The 24414-nt window shown below is 46.4% G+C and overlaps 1 protein-coding gene across 1 annotated transcript in view; it reads left to right on the plus strand.

Annotated features, from left to right (window-relative positions):
• Positions 1 to 12802: 12802 nt before the first annotated feature.
• The window catches only part of AGPAT3 (1-acylglycerol-3-phosphate O-acyltransferase 3), a 92283-nt gene continuing 80671 nt past the window's right edge, over positions 12803 to 24414 (plus strand). Inside the window, exon 1 of the mRNA XM_084270062.1 lies at positions 12803 to 13066. The gene's annotated coding sequence lies outside the window, so the exon portion shown is untranslated. The remainder of the gene's footprint in view (positions 13067 to 24414) is intronic.

Consider the following 24414-nt stretch of genomic DNA (forward strand, 5'->3'; position numbering starts at 1 on the left):
AAATCTGCTGTACACCCTGTGTATTTACTGTAAATATTTGTGCATATTTCCTGACATATTACAGAATGTTACACCACCATGCAAAGTGCTTGGTGTATACAGCATTGAGAGGAAAGAAAGAGACAGGTGGACAAGAAGGAAGGTGAAGGAATTGACTTAGGCATCTAAACAGCACTATGAAAATTACACCATACAATGACTGCCTAGAGCTTTTAAAAATCAAAACTGTTCACCATAAGGACTACAAAGAGCACTAGTTTCTGGTAGGGAGACATCAGAGGGACGACAGGTATGGTTTAGGGGAAAATGTTTAGGGTAACTGTAGCAACCTCTCCTTCTGTTTCATGCTGGAGTTGCAATGCAGGGCTCCTTGGAGCTGCTCCCAGCTCTCCCTGTGCTGTGCCAGTCATAGGCACGGCAGAGGTTACAGCTGTCGCTGCTTGGTGCTGCCAGATCATGGCCAAACCGGAGCTGTGATTGCATCAGGCTCACTTAATTCCATTTCTGGATTTAGGGGGAAGAGAAAATTACATGAACTTGACATTCCCTTCCTATTTCTGACAAGGCAATTACACCAAGTTAATCTTTCTCAAGGTCTGTCTGGATTGTTTCTGGTTCTCTGCAGTACATTTGTCTGTATTGCTGGGTTTGTGGGTTTGGTTGGGGTTTTTTTTTGAGAGAAACTGCCCTAAACTCCTGACTTAATAATTCAGACTTCTTTGAACAGCAGGGTTTGTAAAACAACAGCTGTGAAATTTAATGCTAAGGGAATAGTTCAAAATATCTATGTATTATGACCACAAATGCATATGATCTTCAGACAGTGAGCCTAGAAAACCTTTACCTTAAGATTGCAGGTATCTCCTCTTATCTCAGGGATATTTCAAATCATTAACTTAAGCAAAACTTCTTTCTTCTGTGTCATCCCATGCTGATTGCCCAAAACTCCATACACATGTACAGCACTTGATAATCCAGCAGTGCTGGTGAAGCTTTGAAAGCCTATTAACAACCCAAGCCCAAGCAGCCCAAGTTCATTGCACCTCCTAATCATGCTCAATGCAAAGGTTCCTATCACTTTAACAGGTGTGAAATCAGGCTCACAAGGAGCAGGTTTGGGAAAAAGCATCTCCACACAGATATCCAACGTGAGAAGGTGCCTATCCTTCCTCTCCAATAAGCAAGGGCTGTCTATATGGACTGGTGACAGGGACAAGGCTGTGGAGCACTGCAGAGAAGAAAAGGTGCAGTACACTTAACATCCTTGAGCAAATTAAGGATTGCCTTTCCACCTAATTAGTGAGGTTGCCACACTAAAGAGGCTTGGGAGAATTTACTGAAAAGGCAATCAGATGGCACAGGAGGCATTTTTCAGGCATTTTTTGGTGTCCAGCTATACAATGAAATAGTTAAAACACGCTAAAAACTAGAAAGACCAGCCCAAGCTTACAGACAGGTAAACAGACATTGAGATGCTGGTGTGTATCACTCACTGCTATTGCGGCAGAACCCAGGAGTCCCAGGCAATTCATCGCAAGGAAAAAATACAGGAAACAGTAGATTTCTTTTTGAAGTCTCCAAAGACTATCTGAAAACATCCCCTTTGTTAAATGTGTCTTAAATTTAAAGCAAGGCAAATAATCCATACTAGTAACAGCCCACCTTGGGATCTTTTTGCATTCCTGTTCCTTCCTCTTGGCAGAATTTGAGCTGATCCCATGCCTTTTAAAGAGCGGTCTCCCAGTTGGAATTGGCAACTTCTACTGTTTTTCCCCAAACCCTGTGTTCAGACTGTTTTATCATACAGTCTAATCATCAGCACTTGTTCTGTAAATTGCATGGTGGGATATTATGTAAGAAAGTAATCTTGTTGATCTGGAAAAAGAAAATCAGGATATTAACATTTACTCTCCAGATTCTCCGTACTTCCCACAGTTACTCCTAAGACTGGGAAGCTGCTCTGTACACATATAAAACAAAAGCAGGTTGATATATGACAGGATCAGCTCACCACACAGGGTCATTTCTGGGCCCTGGCTGATTCCCTGGGCTGCCAACACAGTGGGGAATGTGGTTTCCTCATCCCCAGCCTACCTGGGGGTTTTTTTTTCTGTCTCAAAGAGTAACTGGGGAGCTGTGAGCTAGGAAAAATATACCTGGAGGTATTCAATATATCTACCTGTGTGTATGTGCCTGTATCCTCTCTTCAGCATTGCAATAATCAGTGTTTTAAAAGCTCTGGTCCGAGAAGTAGTCCCCATGATATGAGATCCTCATTCTGCATGAGCCCTTTTCTATAGGTGAAAGTTTTTCAGCAAACTGTGGTACTCAATTTTTCTGTTTTGGATCCATAGTTGAAATTTCCATCATGGCATAGCTGAATGTTCACTGGTGGATATTATCAACCTTAATATTTTTTTGTCCTTCATCTTTTTGCTCTTTTCATTTGCAAAAGTTACTGTTGCATTGAAATTATTAAAATAGGTAATTTTGCAGTCAGTAGTTTTTCACTACTTTGTACTTCTTCCTTGCAAATAAGATCTGTATATATACTAATTATTTTACTAGACATTCCAAGTACTTGATTTTTACATCCTTCATGTACTGATTGATATGTCAGTAAAAAAGAAAACCAACCTGATCATAATCTGTGCCAAGTGCTCAGCTGTCCTGGACGTGTCCCCTCCCAGCTCCTTGTGCAACCCCAACCATCCTGCCGACGGGGTGGTGTGAGGGGCAGGAAAGGCCTTGGCTGGGTGTGAGCACCGCACAGCAGTAATGAAATCCTCTCTGTATAATGAAAACCATCTCTGTGTTGTCAATACAAACCCAAAACACAGCTCCACGTTTGCTACTACAAGGAGAATAAACTCTCCCTCAGCTGAAACCAGGACAATGTATCCTTTTTTAAATTTTTTTCCACATTTTGAGGACACTGTCAAGGCTGAGGGCGGCTTTGGTTTGTGGTCCTGTTACACAGTGTTTACGTTGCCTGCGTGTCCCTCTAGGATCCAGCCAGTGCTGGCTGGACCCAGCACAGACAGTCCCATGCCCGGGAATGTCTCCTCCAGGAGTTTCCTACTTGGAAGTGCCCATTCAAGCTGTGCTGAGTGCTGGTAGCTGTTGTGTGGTAGTAAGTGGCGAGAGCCTCCTTGGCTCTCCCCACATCCACGTTTGGCACAGGCGAGTGTCCTGTAGTGCCCAGTGGCACCAGCTCCTGGTTGTCACACTGTGACACAGGAATCCCACAGTTTCTGGTGAGAAGCCCCATGATTATCCAAGCCTGTGGGAAGTCTGTAAATAGCAGGGCTCCTGACACTGTATAACACTCTGGCACTGCAGTAAGACTTATGAGCGGTGTTTCATCCCAAAAGCCACTGTTCAGGGAATATACATTATGGTCATTACTGTCAGTCTTGCCCAGGATTATGTTTCAGAAAATAACCTCAAGAAAGCAACAGCAGTTTTCCAATACACCCATGCAGTACAGCATTGCTGAATCCAAGCACAAGGCTTCTGTGCCTTGAGTGATGATTTGGTCTCATCGTCCTGGAGAATGTGAGAACTACTACATCTATGTGTAGCCTCCCATGATGATTTAGGAAGCTCGGTTTCCCCTCAGTGGTCTTTGGTGAGACTGAAGCAGAGGGGTTCATGTGTGGGACAGTAATCTTTGTCATGCAGCTTCTCAGTAGTATCTTGCCCGTTCTTCAAGTGATAATTTGATGAATCCTGATTTTATAAATAGAGCTATACAAACAAGGTATCTCTTCTCAGGTCATGTGCCTTGTGGGTGCGTTGTGGAAGAGAAGTATCCTTCTTGCAGTGCCTTTATTGGTCTCTCCTGGCAAATGTCAACTGCCAAATCCACAACTTCCAGCCCTTGCTTCTGGACTGCTAATAGGAAGAGGTCTTCAGGAAGATCTGTGAATGTCCTTTTGATTAGATTCACTCTGTAAGGTAGAGCTTTTTCCTGGGATGGTTTCAGCAGACCTCCTCTTCTCTTCTGCCTGTCCTCTCTCTCTCATAGTGATTCATGTAGTGTTACTAGTGAGGTCAACTCTTTGCCATGGTGCTGCTCTACTCAATCCCTCTTGCCTGCACGTTGCTGTGTGTGCGTTTGGCTTGAGCTCCAGAATAACTATGTCCTCACCGCCAGGTCATCAATAGCAAGCACAGTAGAAACAAGTTAAGTGGATGTATTGTTTTTCCTGTCTTGCCAAGGACGTGTAGGAGTCATTCCCCAAACTCAGCATCTGGTTCACAATGGGAAGTCCTCCTTCCATGAATCAGTTAATCACAGATTTACATGTGATTTCACAGAGGTGCAAGTCTTACTGTGAAACCAGTTACAGTTCCTGCACTTAGATTAATGGATTTCTAGCCAGAAAAATTTTGCATAAGGAGCACTTTCTGATGTACAGTCCAGATAATCAGTCCCATGCTTATTTTACTATAATGATCTCATCAGTGCATCTGTGGGAGCAAGAACACTTGTAACAGGCTTTTGCAGCCCCTGTCTCCCCACTGAAACTTGTTGCCCATTTTCCTTGCAGCAGATTTTCTTACTTGAGTGTCTGATTACTGTGCATTACACTTAACTGGCACTGCACGAATCCCTGGTTCTTTCAAATATGTGTTGGGTCTTTTTTTTATCTGACAACAGAGACAGTCTGCTTCATATGATGACCCACTTGGATCTGCCTCAGAGACTCCCTATCAGTAATTGCTGCTTTTCTCTTCTGACACAAATGCATCCAAACATTTCCCAACTGCAGATATGCTGAAGCACTGCTGATGTCACAAAATCTGCTGTACCTTACTCTCATTTCCATTCCTGGCAAATCCAGGCAGTAACGTGACTGTGGAACTGGTATTTCTCAGAACTTGTGGTCATGAATGTAGATTTTGAAGCAATGGTAGATCAGCAATGGGATTTTTAAGGCTGTGTAAATTATAAATGTCTTTTATGCTTTTGGGAAGGGGAGAGGGATGTCCACTGGGTCCTCTCTCTTCTCTCCTTAGCTTCAGATATGTGGCAATTACATTGAAATCTGCAATAAGTAGTGTGGTATGTGCTCTAAACTGCCCAGCAATTCACTGGTATTATGTAAACCAGAGCATCAGTAACAGATGTACAGACCAAACGGAGACCGTGACATTCAGTTTTCATTTCAGTAGGTCTCAGGAAAATTACTCATGTGTTAAGATTAACACATACAGAGAGACTACCAAAACCATGCAAATAAGCCTGTCTAACGTAAGTGTTGCCACAGCCTTGTGTACTAGCTCCCACCTGGGTTTGGGAGCTTACTGAATACCCCTAGCCTACGACCTTAATTGGTGGCACAAATAGGGTCCAGTTTTCCTCTTGGTTATACTTGTTGGTTGTAGTGCCAGCCTCACTCTGCTAGTGTCACCAAAGCCACACCTGAGAAACAAAGTAAGGAGCCAGGTCCATAGATCAGGGATTGTATACAATGATGACAGATAATATTGGACAATCCTCCCTGGCTTCGTTCATACATTAATAAATCAACAGATTTATTTTTATGATATGTACAGCAGTGCCACTAAGTCCCTGTCCACTTAAAACCATGTTTATTGAGTTTCAGGCTGGCACAGCCATGGATTACTCCAGAAAAGCATTTTGAAGTCTATCAAAACCATAGTGGGAAAGCATATCCCCTTCCCTGTAACAGCAGCTTACTGAACTGCAGACGCTTCCAAAGCCAGAAGAAAAGCAACTCCTTCCACACAGAGGTAGGAAATCGAGTTTTCATCTATATTAGGGATCTGGCACATGGCAGTCTTTTATCTTTTCATGTTTTACATGTTTATACATAACAGGGCAGCCTGCCAGCAGCTCTGGCCAAAACCAGCAGCAACGGCTTAGCTCCGAGTGGGTAGGTTTTTGCTGGAGCAGTGTAGGAAATGGGTAGGTTGGTTTGTCAACATACAGCTGTATGGTTGGTTTGTACAACATACAGTCAGTACAGAGGCGCTGCCTACGGTGCTGACCACCATTAAAAAGCATAACAGAACTCGCACGGTGCGCTCGTGCCGCCAGAGCTGAGCAGCAAGCCCCGCGCCTGACGGAAAAGCTCTCCTCATGCAGTCCTGAAGCTGGAGAAATCTCATTTGCATTCACATTCTGGCCCCCATCCACCATTCTGGCAATGCAAAGGAAAATCAATTGGCTAAGCTTCCAGAATTGCTTTAAGGACTCGAATAAAGTCGAATTTGTTTCCTACTTCTACAGCAATTAACAGAGAATTCAGAATTATGAACTCCCAGTAAACTCAGCTCTGCCTTCCTGATCCTACCAGACGTTATGTGGGGTTTTCGTTACCCCGTCCTACTTCTTTGTGCAGATGTGTTCTGTAGCCAAACTGAACCAGTCTTTTTCACACTTGGTGTGGGAACCACGAGTGACTCATAAGCTGTCAGAAGGTGGTTGATGGAACAGGCCACCAAAGCTCAGTGTCAAACATACGTGCATCTTTCCCTGCGCACAAGCACAAAAAGCAGCAAGTTCATGAAAGGAAACTTAGCAAAGTGATACTTGAAGCTGAACCTGAGGCTTTTTATTTGCACGTTGAAACCAAGTGTGGGTGCATTACAAGAAAAGATCCCTTAATTTTATCTGAGGTGGTTGTGCAGCCCTTGGATCAGCTAAACGAGCATTCGGTTAAGTGATCTCCAGGATCCCTTACAGACCCTGCATGTTTCTGCAGCCACGCAGCTGAGTTCATTTCACCCAACATCTGCAGTTTGTGTTGAGCTGGGCTCCTCGTGTTAACAGTGGGAAACAAGTCTTGTTAGGAGAACAAGCCTTGCTCGGGCTTTCGAAGTTGAAAATGTACTGCTAAGAGAGGTTAAATATATACTGCTAAGAGGGGTTAAATCAAAATAGCGTTCATCCAGCATGCCCTCAGATCTCCTTATGTATATGAATTGTACAGAAAACCTGCCACTAACATTAATGGGCAATTTTTTCCTGAAGAAGATGCACAAGATACTGCCAGTAGATTATGGGGGAGACGGGGTGGGGGGGGGTTAGGGTGGGGAAGGGGAGGAAGTAATTTCAATATAAGTCAAGAGTGTTTGGTTGAGTTCCAGGTGCTTTGTGAGAAGAACTAAAATTCCCCTCAGGGCATCCGAAGGCATGGAATGCCATTTCAAGAGGAAGTGTAGGGATCTGTAGCTACAGCACGACGCGTGCGGTGGATTCGCGTTGCGCGAGGTTTTGTTCTTTGCTGAGCAGCGTGACCTATTTCCCAGCATCATGTGATTTTTTTTTTTTCTTTTTGTATTGGAAGACTCTTCTGTAAAGAAGTAGGATTAATTTTCCAGTGGAAAAGATACAAATCTGATTTTCCTTAATTCTGCCCAATAAAATAGTATAATGTTGCATTTCTTCAAGCTCCATAACCCTTTTGAAAGATGCGTGTGTATGTGCAAAGCATATGCACGTACTTGACTGCTGTTGGCAGTATGTATTTTTGTCAAGTGTTTGTTCAACAAACGTACAAGGCACCAGGAAAATCTAAATTAAATGACATTTGGATTTAATATGATTTCAAGTCCACCTCCCACCACAATGGCAGTTAAGCACTTGGGCGTCTAAAGTGCACAAAGGGAATTTAAGCTGCCTTCCCTGCCTCCCAACTCATGCTGACGCCTCAATTTTCTGCTTAAATTTTACTTAGCTACCTGAAGTTTTTTTTTTTCAGCTATGCACATGGAGATAAAAATCTAGGGATGCCAGCTCTGCCTAAAATGATCTGGCATTCCAAAACCAGGAATTACTGTGTCCCGGTCTCATAAGCAACTCTGTCTATCAGACTTTCTCAGATCATTCCTAATGGAGACCAGCATTAGAACTGAGAGAGAAAGAAAAAAATCATTACAAAAATGTAATTGAGACATCTGGAAGGGAACTGTTTATACAAACTCAACAGCTTTGAGAAAGCAGGTCCCTTAAAGTATGCAGTTAGGCACTCCGGATCAGCAGTGCCTTCTGAAACACTTGCTATAATACGTATTTTTATCTTTTGACATCATTATTTTTAGTCATATTTCTTCTAACATACTGGAAGTGTGCGTAATTATGGCAATTGGGCTGTTTTTTCAATGCTCATATAACCCAAAAGTGACCAAGTGAAAGCTGGCTGTGCTTTCCCAAAGGAGGGGAAAAAAAAAGTCTTACGGGTTGAGAAATTTCATCCCTAATGGTAGTTAATTTTTGGGTAATTGTTAGAAAGCTGTGCTCACAGCACAGGTTTCTGTTAATTTGTCAAAATCAACAGCACGACACGACTGAGAACACAACAAAGCAGAGGACACTGTACAAATGTTTATAAAGGCAACGCTGAACATTTGGTAAGCTAAGAGGATATTCAGTTAGGTTAGATTTAAAGTATTAACCTCTTCAGGACCTGACTTCTGGCTTTCTGTATCTTCAGTATCACACACACACACGAGTGCAATGCGTCAGCATGTGTTTTTGGTTAAGGCCTCAGGTTAATTAGAGCTTAAATTTAGGATAGGATGCGTTAACACTAGAAAATGCAAGTGTTGTTTCTACGTCATGCTTTCACTTATGTGACCAGTGCTGTGTGTCTGCACTTAGCAGAGCACCCCTGAATTTTCAAGTACCGATGAGCGCTGATTCAGCATCGGCGGCGAGTCTCCCTGACCGCTCAGCACTGACGTGCAGCGGCTCACGCGGTACCTGCTGTACAGAGGTACAAGTGGGTGCCTGGCTTCTGCTCATGCCAGAAGTTAATCAGGTGATGGGAAGTAACGAGGAGCTGCCTTTCGACCGAGGTGTTGAACACAACTCAGGCACTGCTCAGTATTGAAAACTAGCAGAGAAATGTCCTCCTGTGATTTCTAACTAATGGTTTGAGAAACCAGAATGAGATTAGAGAGGATGGGGAGGAGACTGTATAGCAGGTACAAAAAGGGATATATGTCAAAAGCTACAAGAACTAAACCCCCCTTACAGTTGAAAAGTCTCTTTAGGGGGAGACAAAATTTGCTTCTCCTAATTATGCTCATATTTTCAAGTGAGAATCGATTTAAGAGTCTTTCCAGCAGACCCTGCAGACCTGTTGGGGTGGTATGCAGTTGCTGCTTTCCTGATGTTCTTAAGCAGATTTTAGCCCCTTTGATATGTTAAATGCTTTTTTGCTCAATAAAAAAGGCTAGTAGCACTCTATTTGAAAAGTTGCTTTGTGCACATAACTAACTAGGCTCCTGTGGAACAGCTCATTTTAAGCCTGGGGATATTAATGGATGAACATCATCAGGACCGTGGCTCAGTTTGACTCCAGAGGTAATGGTCAGCACTTCACAGAGCTCTCTTACCAGCTGAGAAAGAGAAGATGCTATCTGCCAGAAAGATGTCAGAACGCAGCTGAGCAGGAAGGTGGAGATTAATTTCTTGGCAAGCATAGGTGTTACCTTCTGGGATTAATTTTTTTCACGCCTATTCACCATTTTTATTCCTCAATATTAAATGTCTTTTTCTCTTTTTCTTCTGCATCTGTCTCATGCTAAAACATGCCATGAATGCAGCATCTTTTCAGGCTTTAGGTTTGGTCATTTGACTGCTACATGCACAGCTCTCTCAGTGGCCACTGCAAGCACATAAGCAATGCCAGTACATTAGAAAATATGGACTTTTATACTTTGCTGTAGTTAAAATTTGGGCAGATGAGAAACAGGTCAGGCAAGCTTAACTGCCTTCCTGTTAACGATACAATCTGAAAAGCCAGAAGGCTGAAGAAATTATGTCATGCTCTGTTTCTGCAATCAAACTGTCATGAGCTGCTTCTATTAGATCATTTCCTTGAATGAGCTATTTCTTATTTGGTAACAGACTCATAAAGTATACTAGAAGTGCACACAGAGCAGAAACGGAAGCTGCACTCCACATGCGTCCTTGTGCAAACCCAGAAGTTGCAGAAAAATAAGCTGCTAATACCTGTGTACTACCAGTGTGGGGAATGAAGATGAAGACAAAGAGGAGGCTCAGCACCGGGCCCCTTAGAGAAATGATAAATTGGCTTTGTCCTGCCTCAGGTTTGAGCTACGTGAGGGAGTGAAATCACTTGCAACATTCTCCAGGAAGCCACAGAGGCTGCTGGAACCTATGGCAGCCTATGATAAAGCTTCACTGGCATAAGAGATTGGCCAAAGATTTTGTGATTGGACAAGGTGGCATGAGCTGAGCAGTGTGGGACCTGGGCAGGCTAGATCGATGGGCAGAGGCCAATTTTATGGGGTTCAACAAGGCCAAGTGCCAGGTCCTACACTTCGGTCACAATAACCCCAGGAAACAGTACAGGCTTGGGGCAGAGTGGCTGGAGAACTCCCTGGAGAAGAAGGTCCTGGGGGTGGTGGTCGACAGCTGTCTGAACATGAGCCAGCAGTGTGCCCAGACGGCCAAGAAGGCCAACGGCATCCTGGCCTGTGTCAGGAGTAGTGTGACCAGCAGGCAGGGAAGTGATAGTTGTTATACCTGGCTCTGGTATGAGGCTGCACTTTGGGTACTGTGTTCAGTTTTGGGCCCCTCGCTACACAAAGGACACTGAGATGCTGGAGCGCATCCAGAGGAGGGCAACGCAGCTGGTGAAAGGTCTGCGGCACAAGTCCTATAAGGAGTGGCTGAGGGAGCTGGGGCTTTTTAGTCTTGAGAAAGAGGCTGAGGGGAGACCTTATCGCTCTCTGCAACGACCTGCAAGGCGGTTGCAGAGATGTCGGGGTTGGTCTCTTCTCTCAGGTGACAAGTGACAGGATGAGAGGAAATGGCTTTAAATTGCACCAGGGGAGGTTTAAGTTAGGTATCAGGAAGAATTTCTTTACTGAAAGGGTTGTCATTCACTGGAACAGGCTGTCCAGGGAGCTGGTGGAGTGACCATGCCTGGAGGTATTTAAAAGGCGTGTAGATGAAGGACATGATCTAGAGGTGGACTAGGCAGGATTAGGCTGTGGTTGGACTCAAAGATCTAAAGGGTCTCTTCCAACCTAGGTGATTCTGTGATGAGAACTGCTGGGAGAGGCTGTGCTGGAGGAGACAGAGGTAGAAGGAAAAGCAGCATACCTACCTGACCTACGGGTGGAATCGCTGCCTCTTACTAGAACTCATGTACAACGGGAACCAGCAGTGGGTTCTGCAGTAACAGCAGCAGCGCAGTAATTAAGGGATTTAATGGCACTTCAAGTAAACTCAGAACATAAATATTTAGATATTACTTGTGTGTGCTGTTCTAAAGTAGGTCAATTTATAATGTTCTGAATGTCACATGCTTCAGGCCAAAGGGGAGCATTCTGAACCTAAATAACTGTTAAAAACATATATTTTCTTTCATAACCGCTGAGGGTAGTATTTGCTTTACCACAGTGATCCAGACATCACTCTGACCACTGTCTCTCCATGTTACTGCCTGATGCTAAGTCTCAAAATCTCTATTCTGGAACCGAAGAAAAGGAATTGATTTTCAGAGGTGTTGAGTGTGTGCAGTCGCAACCAAAGCGTTTTGGGAGGTGCAAGCTCCCATCATCACTGAAAGTAAAACCAGTTACTTAGTGGATTGGGAAGGTGTTTGAAGGCTAGCATTAGCCACTGGTTATCTGAGAATGTTGTTCCAGTTTTAAAGGTTTTATCTAAAAGATTTTCTAACTTCCCAGCTTTGATGCTTCCTCACGCTGCACCCAGGAGAGGAGGGGACGGCCTCCCTTCTCTCCTACTCGTTATCACCTGTGAACCTCTGGCGGACTTGAACTTCTCTGGCCGGGAGGGAGGGAGCTGTCGCACCCCCCACACGCAGCCCTGTCACACCCTGAAGAGAGCGAGGAGGATTCCACACAGAACTGCCGTCTTTCAAGGCTTGTTCTGGAAAACGGGCCGAACTCTTCCAATTCCTTGGATACGGCCCGTGGAGGAGCAAGCAGGCAGGTGCTGTCAGCCGCTGGCATTAACGTTTGTTCACAATCAAAGGGCCAGGGTGAGGCCCTGCGCCTTCCATGAAGAGCTTCCAGCAAGTCCCGTCCTTGCCAGGGCATCCCATTCGCTGCCCACGGGCTGCCACCCCTACGGCCGAGAGCCCCCGGTTTGGGGCCGGTCTTTCCCCTTCAGCCCCCCCGATCCCAGCCCGCCGTGGGGGTCGTGGGGCGCGCTGCCCGGCGCACGGGAGGACACCGGCCGCTTGCCCTGCCCGCCGCGGTTCTGGTGAGCGGCAGCGCCCGAGCGAGGCGGCTCTCCATCCTCGCGGAGGGGCCGGGGACAGGCACCGCTGCCGCCACCGCTCCCTGGGACGGGGGAACGAGCTTTCGGCCCCGGCCGAGCGGTGAGGGGTGCGGGATCTCTCCGCCCCTTTCCCGGTACGGGCGGTCGCCCCGCGCCCGCCGACGGGGCACAGCGATTACCCGCCGCGGCGAGGGGCGCCTCGGACGGGAGCGGCGGCGCCCCCTGGCGACCGCCCCGCGGTGGGGGGAGCGCAGGCGGCGACTGGGCGGGGGGCGGCCGGGCGGCTTCGCCGCATCGCGTCCCGCCGCTCGGCTCTGCGGTGCGGTGCGTGCGGTCGGCAGCGGTCCCGCCGTGCTGGCCGGGGCGGGGCAAGGCCGGGCTGGCTTGGGTCGGGCGAGAGGAGCAGCGTCGGCCTCTGCCGCCCCCGCTATCTGACCCGACCTTCCCCCTCTTCCTCTCCTCCTCCTCCTCCTCCTCCCCGCCGCCCGGCTCTCCTGCCCCCAGCGGCCCGGGAGGAACTGAACCATCGCTGCACAGGAAGTAGCGGCTGCGGGGAGCAGCGGCGGCGACAGCTGGGGTTGCCGCACTCAATGAGCGAGGCTCCCGCAGCCGCCGCCGCCCGCCCCGCTCGCCCGTTCCCCGCCTCCCGAGGGCAGCGGCGTCGAGCCAGCCCGCCGCCGCCGCCGGGGGGGCACCGCGGACAGCAGCAGGCGGAGGCGGGTAAGGCCGCCCGCCCCGGGGGCTGGAGGCTGAGGCGGGCAGAGGCAGCTCCGGCTCTTTCCGAGGAGGCGGCGGTGGGGACTGCAGGTTGGTGCCGCTCCGTCGGCGAGGCGCGGGTGTCGGGCTGGGGCTAGGGGGAGGGAGGCGGGCGGCGGACCCTGGCCGCGCCGTGCCGGCCCCTCCGCGGCCGGGGCAGCGCCTCCCGCCTCAGCGCTCCCGCACGCTGCCGGCGCGGGCGGTGGCGGCGGCTCCGCCGGGCGCCCCTCTCGGAAGGCCCCAGCGCGCCGCCCCCCGCTGCGGCGGCGACAGGAGGAGCCGCTCCGGGCCCGGCTCGGTCCCGCGGCCGCGGCGCTGGTGCCGCCGGCAGGCGCAGCCCTTTGTGCGCCGGCGGGAGGTGGTGGGGGCGGCCGGGCCGGGCCGGGCCCGGGGGAGGGGGGTACCCGTGGCGGGGGGGGAGGGGATGGCGGCGGCGCGGGGAAGGGCACAATGGTCCCGCCGGCGCGACCGGGCCCCGGCTGAGAAGCATCCTCCCCTCCCGGGTGAGATGGACGCCCTCCCGGGGGGTGCGGAGCGAAGGAGGTGCAGGCTGGCGGCGGCTCGCTGCTGGGAGGATGGCAGCTGGGCTCTCCGCCGAGCGTGAGGGGAGGAAGGGGGGGGAGGGAGAGAGGATGGGCGCAAAGTGAGAGAGCTGCTTGAAACAAAAAGAAATAATAAAAATAGGAGCAGAGCCCGTTTCCGAAGAGCCAGGCGGTACCTGGGCGCACGGTCTGCGAGTGCAAAATGGAGAAGCGCAAACCCTATCGATCTGAGAGCGGCAGCCGAATAGGATGCTGTTGTGCCTGGATTCTGTTCAGATGATGCTGATGGATTTAACAAGCTACTAACCTAACGTGTAGGCATCTACATCAATAAGCACATTGATTATCCCCTTATAGCATATAATACACTGTATTCTAAGGGAACTTTTGTGTTGAGACCGTTACTTACTTGATGTATATTCTTCTCCTCCAGTATTTTTGTTTCTTCAAACCTTCATCTCTCTTCCTTGATTAACCAGAGAGCAGGTGTGGAACGAGAAAGGAAAGTGGCAGAGTTTGCATTAATCTTGCTGCTCCTTCTTCAAAGCAATAATAGTCTCATTAGCTCACTGTGCTATCAGACTCATTAGTATCAAGTCCAAAGTAAACTTGATGGCCTTTCCCCTTTTCCCACTCTGAGGGGAATAGGCTGGAGTCCAAGATCAGCAGTGAACTGCTGATATGTACAAGCATGTTTGGGAGTGAAGCAGTAAGCTCTCCGCTTGCCTTGGCAGTGTTTCTTTTTGTGGTGACACTCTTTATGTGAGAGCCTTTGCTTGAACTATAGGTTGGTTGGGTGAAGTTCAGCATCACAGATAGGTATGTGTATTTAGGTATATATTTTTTTTTTCAAGTTTGAATCCACAAGCAGTAAAACATTGCGGTTTCCATTCATTTTCTTCCGAGACTGTAGCTGTATATGAGATGATGAAGTTAAGCGGAGTTGTTGTAACCTGTGGTGAGTTTGCTTTACTGCGGTGAGTGTTGGGCTGTTGCAGGGCTCCTTGTGCGGTGAGGAATTTAAACATGAATGTTCTGGCCTGTCCTGTAACTTTCACAGGAGCCTCGGTTTTTGGTTCCCTTCTCTGTGCGTTAGTCTTCTTCCCCTTCATGTCTGTTGTCACTGAGTCTTCATGAGTAAAATTACGTGTGTTACATTCAATTCCTTTTTTCTGGCTTTTTTAAGGGCAATCTTATGTACTGTAAGAAAGTCTCATTAGCCTTTTCTGTCTTGATTCCCACCTTCACCTCTCCACCCCGATGCACACACTTAATTGGAGAAGTGGGATTGTCATGGTTTAAGCAGGCAGGCAGCTAGAACAACCACACAGCTGCTTGCCCGGTTCCCTCCTCAGGAGAATGGGGAAAGAATCGAAAAAGGTAAAACGTGTGGATTGAGGTAAAGATGGTTTCATAAGACAGAAAAGGAAGACGGTAGTAATGGTGATGATAAAAGAATATACACCACCAGTGATGGAACAGCACAATTGCTCACTAGCTGAATGAAGCCAGTGCTCAGCTAGTTCCTGAAACAACTGCCTCCTGGCCAACCCCCCAGTTATATACAGAGCTTGATGTCATATATGGTATGGAGTAGCCCTTTGACCAGTTTGGGTTGGCTGCCCTGGCTGTGTCTCCTCTCAGCTTCTTGGGTGCCCGCCACCTTCTTGTTGACAAGCCACTATGAGAAGCTGGAAAGTCCTTGACTGCTTGGCAACAACTAAAAACATCAGTGTGTTACCAACCTTGTTCTCATCCCGAATCCAAAACACAGTGCTACACGAGCTGCTAGAAGGAAAATTAACTCTATCTCAGCTGAAACCAGGACAAGGATAGAGAACAGCTGGTGTCCAAATATAGCTCGAATTCAACAAGCACAGGAAAAACACCTGACCAGATTGGTCCCTGCTGAGCACAATTAAAATGGCAGGGCCACTTACCAAAACTTTGTATTGCAGTTTAACAAAACATCTCAGGTCGCTCAGTCAAGGGGTGTGCGAGTTGTGCCTGACAAGGGCTGAAATCAGAATGGGCTCCAGTTGAGGTACTGTTGGACAAAAACGAGGATACTATTTCCTCTTCCCTGTGTGATTTCTTTTATCTCTGAAGAGACAGATTACAAGCAGGACGAAATTCCACTTACCAGGGAGCTCTACCAGCACAAAGTACATGTTCTTTTCCCAGCCGGAGCCAAAGCTTTCTGCCCTGAGTTAATCTTCTTACAAAATGAAACTATTGCACAGTCCCGTGCTAGCCTAATTTTTCTTTCTTTCTTTCTTTCTGCCTCTGTTTGCAGAAAGATGCTTTGATTTCGAAGCCAAGGTGCTCTGTTTACTTACAAAACCATTACGGAGTAATTGGATTTGAGGGTTGGGTTTTGTGGAGAAGTGGCGTGAATAAAGGATTGCTGTTAACTGCAACCAGTTCACCTGCACTAAATTTATGACAGCCATAAATCATGGCAGGCTGCTTCTAGGCTTTATGCAAATGCAAAAAGCCCCGCGAAAGGTTTCATTCAGTCTTGCTCCTTTGGCTTATGAGAGCATAATTCTTGATAGGAATGGCCAAGATACTGACAAAGAAACGCAATTATAGTCTGTAACAGCTAAAAATGTCCTTTCTGTGGGGGTTTTTTGGTGTTAATAGTGAGTGTTGGTGCACGCATATTAGTCTGTTTATCATCTGCTTGAACAAAGAGCAAGTGGCAATCCATACCTTGAGCGTTACAAGACAAAGAACAAAAGAAACAACAAAAGCAAAGGGAGTGAACCCAAAGTTTCATTGTATTTCATTGTATCTCAGGCTGTTCCATCACCTTCTGGTGCTGAACCCCTAGTAATAAGGTTTCTTTGTCTACACTTGTGTTTCAGCAAATACCAAGGAACTTCTGCTTGTAGACAGCTCTTAGTAAGTAATCACACAGAATGGTAGGGTAGATAGTCTAGTCCAGCCCCCAATTGATACCATCCTTTCAAGCAAAACAAAGGGAATGGAGAGGCATTAGGTGTTATCAAATGTCTTGTTTACCTGTGGTATTAACTACCATAGAATGAGAAAAAGAAACACCATTCCCAAGGTTTTCTGCTGTGAGTTTGATGAAGGTACTCAATGTGTTTCATGAAAATCAATTTGCCATCTGCTGTGTGATCATGTCAGGATTCCAGGAGTGAGTCAGCACCTAAGTTGAGGGCTGATTATTGCTAGGACACAGGCACCTATAGGTAAAATCAGGATAGTCTAGTAAGTGTTTCATTTGCTGGTGCACTAAATCAATAATCTCTGTTTCATGCTTTGGCTTATTAATTGTGTCAGTCCAAATCTCAGATGGTTAAAAAGGAAACAAACCCTTGTTTACATATTTTTTTTAAACTCCTAAAATCAGTGGGTACCTGTGGTTTACCTATAGAATTTCCTTGTGCCTGTGAGTCTGGACATGTTTAGGAATGTGCAGGGCATGACTGAGGTGAGAACCTGGGTTTGGGTTTCTGTCCGTGTCCAGTTATGTGGTGTGGTAAAAAGGAACAGAGAGCCCCAGGCACTCTTTTGCGTGGTTTTACAGGCAGAAAAACCCAAGCAGTTTCAGTAGGAGAGGGCAGTGACTGGCTGTGCCAGGGTACCCTGCTACGTTACCAAAGAAGCACTGGGTGAGGGTTATGATACCTTCCAGGGCAGAGGCAAGGGAGGCTGTATTGAAGGGATGTGCTACGCGAGGATGCTGCCCATTCGATTGAAAGCTGGGCTGGATGGTACATCTTGCTGTGTGCTGCTGGTAAATCAGCCCAACTGCTCATAACACTTTTTTGTCTTCTTTCTTTGATTCTCCTTTCTTTGCTCTTCTTAGGCATGAGACTTGCTCAGTGCATTTTGGAGGGAGAACAGGCATGTAATTTTGGGCTGCTGATTCCCCTGGGAATTGGGGAACTTGGGACTTTGGCTCTGTGAGTCCTGCTACTGCAATGCAGTGGGTTTTTTCAGCACCCTTAGGTGCCAGTTCCTTGGTGGAGAGCTCCAATGAAATAAGAAGAGAAGCAGCTTTCTGCTGCATCTTGGATGGGGAGTGAAAGCCGTGTACTGGCTAGTCTTAATACTGTTGTTTATCTCACAGTAGTATCAATAATGTGGTGTTTGCTTTCCAAACAAAAGATCCTTTGCAACTTTGAGTAGTGGAAACGGTAGTTCTCTCATCCAGATTAGTCTCCAGTCCACAGTACACCCTTGCCTAATTGTGATTACCTCTGTAGTTTGAGACAGCTCCAAGAAGAAATGATGCTTGTCCTTGCAGTAGGTGTTGAGCTCCCTATGTTTCATGAGAATGAAGATTATAGATTCCTTAAACATTGGGAGCAACATGATAGAGATTTTCCTTATGAAGAGGTGGATGGACCCTAGGGTATGGCAGAACATTAAGAATCCAGTACTTCCTCTGTATTTGCATATTCATGGCAAAAAAAAAAAAGGAAAACAACAAGCAGCTATTTAAAACCTTTATGATTTTTTTTTTTTACATCAGCATTAGTAGCATTTTTATGGTCGGGTGTAAGTGGTGTGACATTGACCCCTCTCTCTCTCTCTGTAGCACCTCTTTTCTCCATGCAGACAGACTTTCTCATGTGTTGTAAAGGAAATGTGACATTTTTAGTAGCTCCCCTCCTCCCCCCTTGTTGTTCTTGTGCGTTAGCATTACTTAGGTAATTACAGCGTGTTTGTTAGGAGCCCTGACAGCCTAAACTGAGCTCTTTGTCAAAAATGCAATGTTTCCCTTAATTAAGAGAGACTAGAAACAGCACCTGAATCTATAATTAAATAGTCAAAGTTGATATCTATTTAGGATATATTAATGAGGAAAGCAAAATACATTTCTGACTAAAGTGTTGCCCGGAGTAATTGAGCTTTTGTGAGGCTTTTATTTCAGAGAAAAATAATATATTGGTGCTGCCACTGTCACACATGCAGGGGCACGCAAAATACATGTGAGATCTTTCCAAATTCTATGGTACTCAGAACAATAGCCACTATTTCTTCTTCAGAGCTCTTCAGGGATGTTCAATAATCCTTGTGACAGCCCCATGAAGTGAGTATTGTAGTAATTTTTTATGGATGGCAAAACAATTAATCGTCATTGTCTCCAGCTGCACTGTGGAAGTGGCATTTCTCAAGGTGCCTGTGGCTTGGGCCGCTGCTGAAACTTCTTGTTCTGTGAGCAAGGGGTGGATGAGCATTTCCTTCTGCCTCTGCTAGCTGTGCTGATGAAAACATCTTGCAGGTGCAGTGGTTGTCAGCATTCAGGTATGTACATCAGGCTGGACCCTACGCATCCTCATGAAGGATTAATGTAGTTTGTTCTATGTTATTCTGCCCATGTTACAGGCATTGCTTCTTGGAGGACAGACGTGCAGAGCTGTTGGCTGTGCTGGTGTCTGCATGAAAAGTTGGGTTGTTCAGGCTGATTTCAGAGCAGGAGTTGGCTCGTTTGTGGTAAGAGATCCTGGTGGGACTCTTCTTGCTGGGCCCTTGCCAGGCAGGGTTTGCTCAGGGTTATGGGTTGCCTTGAGGTTGAGCTCCTGAACTCCCTTTGATCTGAGAAGGCTGCAGACCCAGCTGTGGTCTCTGCTACCTGAATACTGGCAGCATCTGGAAACAGAAGGCCTGGATAACCAGGGCTGAAGTTCCTGTTCGGGTCAGATCAGCATCACAGTTTTACTGCTCAGCCTGATTGTAGTTGCTGAGATATGTGTGTCTCTTCTCTTCCACCAGCTCTGCCTGATGCCCTTTCAAGAGTTATAAAAGCCACAGCAGATGGCTTGGGGAGGCAGTGTCTGTAATTACTGTTGCAAGATTTGCCTAAGCTTGACTCTGTACAAAGAACTTTTTTATTTCTCCTTTTTTTTTTTTTCTTTCTTTTCCTTCTTTCCCTGAAGATTTGAAGTTGCTGCTACTTCAAATGCAGATTTGGTCTTTTCAAGGGAACATGATGGTGGAAATGTGCACGTTATGTGCTGGTTCAAAGACAGCCTGCCTTTCCTCTTAACATAATTCATATGATGGTTTAGTGTTACCAGTTTTCAGTCTTCTCCCACTGGATCAGCTTTCAGGTTCCTGGTAGCGATACCGGCTCGACTGCCTATGGACCCATATTCTCATAATGGCTGACACGCTCTTAAATAACATGGCTATAATCAGTTTATTTGATAAAAGGGAGATTTTTGAACCCATTAGCCTGACTGGTAGTGTTCAGTCAGGTTTCAGTGAGAATGCTGTTCCTCTGCCCAGTGGAGCAGAGCAGCGCGGCTATACGGTTGATGCATGCATCTTTAATGCCTAATGCGAGTGTTCCTCTCCCAGTTGCAGTTGTGATTGATTGATCCATCGTTGTGCTGCACAGTGTGTACTTTCCCACAGACCTCCCTGCTCCAAATGCCTTCCTGCAGTCTTGGGCTCCCCACCAGCCTGGCTTGAGTCGAACTGCTCCTCTCGTGTCCATCTTGTGCCTGTGGCCCTTGGATTGCTGGGCCATATAGTCAGCTTCCGCTGTAAGTTTGAGTTATGGGAGAGCTGAAACCAAAGGGAAAGAAAGGTTTTCATTTCTTATGTGCAGTGAAGATGCTGTGACCCAAACTGCCCGGGCTTGCTGAGCAGAGGTGCTTTTCCTTCTGGGGGTCACAGCAGAGAGTTGATGCCTCTTGTTCCTCAGCCAGCTTCTTGGGATTGCTCATGGTTCAGTGACTGTAGCCCTTCTCTTCCTAGTGAGCATGAGGCTCTTGTCTCTCATTTCAAGGAAATTTTATTAAATTCAATTTAAAGTACCTTTTGGCTAATATTTTAAGCAGCAGTGGGAATTTGAGCTAGATTCCAGATTCTTTTGGATTTTCCTCCCTGTTTCCTCATCACTGTGATCATGGGATTGAGGTGGCTCTTGGTATTTTGCATTTTAAGACTTTTTTTATCTTGAATTTTGCTTTCCAGACCAAATAAATCTTGCTTTCCTGGCCATCCTGTAACCAGCTTTCTAACGAGGGACTTAGTGCTATGCCTTTTACTAGTCTCTGTTCACAACTAACTCTTCTGAAACTTGTCAGTGTTTTTGATGTTGAATTGGAGTGTGAGATCGCACCTATCCGTGCAAAGGACAACTGCTTGAAAGTAGATGTGTTTGATACATAGCCAGCACTGTGGTGAGGATGTTCACGTGATCTCTCTTAACTGAGGTGGCTTCATCTGAAATATGATGTACTTTGACTAATTTAGTTTGCTTTTTGTCCTTTCAAGCTGAATTGGTTTTGAGGGTGGAAACTGAACTGGTTAGCTTAACATCTTTCTGTGGTGCTATGAGACCTGTTGCTGCCAAACGCTGCTGGATTCCTTTCAAGCTTTCCTGCCCTACTACTCATCAGAAAATGCTCAATGAGCCCCCTTCCCTCAGCCTGCCCTGAAAGGACCAGGTTTGCATTACTGCTCTAGCAACCCTACAGCAGCATGCCTTCCCCTGAGCTCTGAAGGCAGCGGTGCTACTTCTACTATGAGGGGTGCCTTGGCTGCAAGTCACTAAGCTGCTCGGAGGTCAGGCGGCAGCAGGGTTGCAGTAGGCTTGTCCTGGTCCCCTGCTCCTCCTGGCCGTTGTTTGCTGGCCGCTGCTGGGGACGTCTCTTAAGACTGGGTGGACCAGTTCAGCCCTGCTCAGCCCTAGAAAAGGCATTCAGCCTTGCGTTTGAAATGCTAAACTTTGGTTAAAAGTGGCATTGCTTCAACTTGTTTGTTGCAGCTGTACCTGTGGCTGTGAAAAGAGGACCCTAACGTTACTCATGGGAAAGGTTTATTAGTCATTTCAAGACTACTCATGAGTGTAGTCTTAGAATGAAGATGTGTTTATTAAACCTGTGTGTATATGGTTTATGCTGTGAGATGTGAGCAAGCTGTCCTGGATGCAGCTGTGCATGTACAGAAGCCCTCTTTAGGGTACTTGGGTTTTTTTTTTTCTTGGTTTTTCTTTTAATTGATAAGTTGCTAGCAAAATCTTACCAATAAGGAAGGAAGCATTGCTGTCTGCAAAGGTTCATTTTAGTCTAATTGTGTGCTACAGGATTTTTACAGTATACTCCAGTATACTGCTGAAGTAGTATACTGTCTTTTCAGTAGCAGTATTATGCTGGAGAAAGAGAGCTAACCGAAGGGGTGGTGATGCGAAAGGGAATTTTATGTAGTAGCTTGGAAAGGAGGATTTGTAGCTTTTCAGGATCCAAAGGTATCATTAGCTTTACTGGAAAAAAAAACCCACAAGTCTCCTTGTTTTGCTGTTGATGAACTAGTATTCACAGCATCATCTTGGTATATTTCACATTAAACACCAGGTATACAAGTGTTCATCATCCCTGACATAACAGGATGGGTTGTATGCAACCCACTGTGTGCCTTACCTCATTCAGGTGACATGCCCGAGCTTCTCTCTACAGCAGAGAAAGTGGTATAATCCTTTTCTTTCTTTGTTTTGACTTGGCTTTCTGTTGATATTTTTATGTCCTAAACCTTAAACCTAAACCTATGACCATCTGCCCTAATTCTTCCAACACCAATTTGAATGCCTTCTTGATGGATGCCAAACAAAGCTGTGAACTACTGGGAAGGGTTGTCTGTGGATAACTTGGCTTGTTTGGCCTGAGAAAGGTGGAGAAGGTGTTTTTTTGTATGAGGGAAACAGGCAGAAGCTCTACAGCACTTGGCATTGCATTTTAAATTAGCATGGCTTGGTCTTCACATCAACTGCTGCAAAGGAAGACACATCCATTGAGGACATGATTTGGTTTATAATGGCAGAGCGAAGACTTTATCTTTTCAGTGAAGGAGCACCCCAAAAAGAATGTGGGTTTCGGATTGGTTTAACAAGCATTTTCTTAGTTGATTGATTTTAATAAAAGTTTGGCTTAGACGGCTTTTTTAATTGAATATTTAAGCAACTTGAAAGCAGACTTTTTCACAGTCTCTCTTTAATTTGTGCTGATACGTGGTTTAGCATAACTGTTTTTTAATGCCCTCTTTAAAAGTTGGTGCCCTCGTCCTCTTGACCCTTCTCCTTCAAGGAAAAGTGGATTTAATTTGTTCGGAGAGGAGTGTCTTCTGTATCACTCACTGCTCTGTGACACGGAGGCCTGCGGGAGGGGCGGCCTTGGTGAGATAAAAATACTGGCTTGTAAAGTGATGGGTTCAGGCCAAAAAGATTTAAGAATGGTCTGAAGGGTACTGTGGTGTTTGTAAGCTCCCCTTCTGAACCTCATAAATTCATTTCTAAATATGAACCTTGCAGCATTGCATAGATGCTTTGGTTTTGCTGCATGACCTAAAATAACCAACTTACAGCTTTTTTCTTGGCTTTTTTTTTTTTTTTTTTACTCCCCTCTCTGCTCCTCCAGCAGGCCTGTCCTTTTCCTCTTGATCAACATTAATTTTCTTGGGATCTAGGTCCCTAAAGAGGGAACAGAGCCATGTTATTTTGTGTTTGGGTTTCTGCCTGATCCAGCTTGGGGATCAGCAGAGTAGTGGAGTACTCCTGGGTGGGAAGGAGCATTTTGTCCCAGGGCAGATAAAACGGCCTGCTTCGTTCCTTTCTGGTTGGCTCCTTGCTCCTCCCCAGTGCAGGAGGAATATCAACACTGAAAAAAGTTGGCAGCATCTTTTCTAGTCAGGTTGTAATTTGGGTTGGGAGGAGTCTGTTTGGTGGTACTCTTAATCCCTCTCCTTGAATTAAGTCAACCACAACAGCCTCTGTTTTGGTGATATCATTGCCTACGTTCATGTCTCTGTACTTACACTGGAGTCTCTTCTTTAACGCCAGGTTGGCAAAACATCTAAGGGAAGAGCAAGCCCTGGGCTTGCCTGTGGTCCTACCAAATACCTGGTTTGATAATAACAAAAAATGTAGTGCTTTCACTTAGCAGTTTGCAAACTTGAATGTGAGTCAGTCTTAGGTGGTTCCTAATAAAACCCCTCCAAACCTTCCCTTTCTCTCTGAAACGTGCCTCCCCCTCAAACAAAAAAAAGAAAAAAGCAAATGCACTAGATGGGGAGGCATACACACTCCTGTGAAATTGTTCTTCTCAGCATGAGCTGGACAACAGCACGCAACTGATGGCATTGCCTTCTAAGAAATTCCTCTTTCCCAAGGTCACAGCTGTAGGAAAGGTTGAAAAAATACGCAGGGATGTGTAGAACAAATTACCAAAAGGAAGGTTTACAGACTGAGGGTTTTTCTATGTAGCGAGCACCTGAAAGCATGCTGCAGAGAAGGGAGTGAACTGCTCTCCGTGCCTGCTGTAGAAAGGACAAGAAGTTATGGATTTAAGATGCAGAAGGGAGAGCTGGAAAGCTGTGGAAAAAGCCTTCCCTTGCCAAACGGGAGTTGTGAAATCTCTGTCGCTGGGAAGAACTGAAAACGAAAAGATCCTGGCAGATGTTTGTGCAAAAGGTTGGGGTTTGGTGCTCCTGCACTGGGGACTGGAGTGCTGGGTTGTTGGAGGGAAGTAAACTCTTATGAGAAGCAGGCAAGGGACAGGAAGGAGCCAAAAAGCTTAAGTTCTGGCCATCCCTTATGCTGCTGTGCAAAAAAATGGGTGGAAGCAGGGGTGAGGGACAAGAAGTTAGCGGCCACGATGAAGAACTTAAAGGTGATGGAGGAGGACCTTAGCTGTCAAAGGCCGGGGACAGCTGGTTAGGTGACCACTTGAAATCCCCATCAGGTGTGTACACTGCAGTTTTATTTTGGTAGACTCATGCTTCAAGGGAACGCTCTAGGAACCCCGTGTGCTGCGAATTCCAGCACAGGGTGATGCTGATCTATCTGTGCATCAGAGTGAACAACCCCAGGAAGAA

Source organism: Gallinula chloropus (genome assembly GCF_964237585.1).
Source record: "Gallinula chloropus genome assembly, chromosome: 1".
In the NCBI taxonomy this organism is placed as follows: domain Eukaryota; kingdom Metazoa; phylum Chordata; class Aves; order Gruiformes; family Rallidae; genus Gallinula; species Gallinula chloropus.